At 38.6% G+C, this 2,500-nt stretch overlaps 2 non-coding genes across 2 annotated transcripts; both read right to left on the bottom strand.

The window, feature by feature from the left end:
- Nucleotides 1-89: 89 nt before the first annotated feature.
- LOC127999233 (5S ribosomal RNA) lies at nucleotides 90-208 on the bottom strand. Its single transcript, XR_008172053.1, has one exon. It is a non-coding gene; the product is annotated as a 5S ribosomal RNA (ribosomal RNA).
- Nucleotides 209-565: 357 nt separating this feature from the next.
- On the bottom strand, nucleotides 566-684 carry LOC127994690 (5S ribosomal RNA). Its single transcript, XR_008167664.1, has one exon. It is a non-coding gene; the product is annotated as a 5S ribosomal RNA (ribosomal RNA).
- Nucleotides 685-2,500: the final 1,816 nt, after the last annotated feature.

The raw sequence follows: 2,500 nt of genomic DNA, 5'->3' as shown, positions 1-2,500 counted from the left end.
CAGGCCCAAACCTGCTAATATTCAGAGATCGGACATTGACTCTATTTTTTTGGCAAAATTATTATATACTAAGTGAAAAATGTCCAAAAAGCTTACAGCACCTGGTATTCCCAGGCGGTCTCCCATCCAAGTACTAACCAGGCCCAAACCTGCTTAGCTTCCGAGATCAGACGAGATCAGGCATAGCCAGGTTGGTATTGCCGTAAGCGAAGTCTGCTGCAAAGAGAGGGCTATTTAAAGACCAGCCAATCTTATCGCCAGTACATTATATAAGTAGGAAAGAAAACCCAAAAGCTTAAAGCACCTGGTATTCCTAGGCAGTCTCTCATCAAAGTACTAACCAGACCTAAACCTGCTAAGATTCAGAGATCGGGCATTGACTCTATTTTTTGGCAAAATTATTATATACTAAGTGAAAAATGTCCAAAAGCTTACAGCACCTGGTATTCCCAGGCAGTCTCCCATCCATGTATTAACCAGGCCCAAACCTGCTAATATTCAGAGATCGGGCATTGACTCTATTTTTTGGCAAAATTATTATATACTAAGTGAAAAATGTCCAAAAAGCTTACAGCACCTGGTATTCCCAGGCGGTCTCCCATCCAAGTACTAACCAGGCCCAAACCTGCTTAGCTTCCGAGATCAGACGAGATCGGGCATAGCCAGGTTGGTATAGCCGTAAGCGAAGTCTGCTGCAAAGAGTGCTGCTGAAGAAGTGGTGCTGCTCTTCTGTCTAGAAATATGGCAAATAGTCTTAGTGTTTATACTTGACTAACTTGGGCCCAGGTCAGGAAGCAGACAGACTGGCTAAACCGACCGTCTGCTAGCTGCCTCCCGTCACAGAGGTCAGTTAATTCTCAGCACATAGAGACTCTTTCACCTAGATATCACACTATAGAGACTGTGTCTGTTCCCCGAACTAGAAAATACAAAAAATGTCCAAACCAAGTTAAGGTTAACAATTTAATTGAGGTTCAACAAATAAAAAACAAATGCAATATGGATAAACAAATGATAAAGATTGGCTTATTGATTATCAGATCCATTTCTACGAAAACACTTTTTGTAAATAATATGATAACTGATCATAATATAGATGTGCTCTGTTTGACAGAAACTTGGCTAAAACCTGATGATTACATTATTTTAAATGAGTCCACCCCCCAAGATTACTGTTATAAACATGAGCCGCATTTAAAAGGCAAAGGGGGAGGAGTTGCTTCAATTTATAACAACGTTTTTAGGATTTCTCAGAGGGCAGGCTTCAAGTATAACTCGTTTGAAGTAATGGTGCTTCATATAACATTATCCAGAGAAACCAATGTTAATGATAAATCCCCTGTTATGTTTGTACTGGCTACTGTATACAGGCCACCAGGGCACCATACAGACTTTATTAAAGAGTTTGGTGATTTTACATCCGAGTTAGTTCTGGCTGCAGATAAAGTCTTAATAGTTGGTGATTTTAATATCCATGTCGATAATGAAAAAGACGCATTGGGATCAGCATTTATAGACATTCTGAACTCTATTGGTGTTAGACAACATGTTTCAGGACCTACTCATTGTCGAAATCATACTCTAGATTTAATACTGTCACATGGAATTGATGTTGATAGTGTTGAAATTATTCAGCCAAGTGATGATATCTCAGATCATTATTTAGTTCTGTGTAAACTTCATATAGCCAAAATTGTAAATTCTACTTCTTGTTACAAGTATCGAAGAACCATCACTTCTACCACAAAAGACTGCTTTTTAAGTTATCTTCCTGATGTATCCAAATTCCTTAGCATATCCAAAACCTCAGAACAACTTGATGATGTAACAGAAACTATGGACTCTCTCTTTTCTAGCACTTTAAATACAGTTGCTCCTTTACGCTTAAGGAAGGTTAAGGAAAACAGTTTGACACCATGGTATAATGAGCATACTCGCACCCTAAAGAGAGCAGCCCGAAAAATGGAGCGCAGCTGGAGGAAAACAAAACTAGAGGTATTTCGTATTGCTTGGCGGGAAAGTAGCATATCCTATAGAAAAGCATTAAAACCTGCTAGATCTGATTACTTTTCTTCTCTTTTAGAAGAAAACAAACATAACCCCAGGTATTTATTCAATACAGTGGCTAAATTAACGAAAAATAAAGCCTCAACAAGTGTTGACATTTCCCAACACCACAACAGTAATGACTTTATGAACTACTTTACTTCTAAAATCGATACTATTAGAGATAAAATTGCAACCATTCAGCCGTCAGCTACCGTATCACATCAGACAGAGCACTATAGACCCCCTGAGGAACAGTTCCACTCATTCTCTACTATAGGAGAGGAAGAATTGTATAAACTTGTTAAATCATTTAAACCAACAACATGTATGTTAGACCCTATACCATCTAAGCTCTTAAAAGAGGTGCTTCCAGAAGTCATAGGTCCTCTTCTGACTATTATTAATTCCTCATTGTCATTAGGATATGTCCCCAAAACCTTCAAACTGGCTG

The sequence above is a fragment of the Carassius gibelio genome, chromosome B22 (assembly GCF_023724105.1).
Source record: "Carassius gibelio isolate Cgi1373 ecotype wild population from Czech Republic chromosome B22, carGib1.2-hapl.c, whole genome shotgun sequence".
In the NCBI taxonomy this organism is placed as follows: domain Eukaryota; kingdom Metazoa; phylum Chordata; class Actinopteri; order Cypriniformes; family Cyprinidae; genus Carassius; species Carassius gibelio.
The sequence above is the reverse complement of the archived record's forward strand: the minus strand, read 5'-3'. Positions and strand labels throughout refer to the sequence as shown.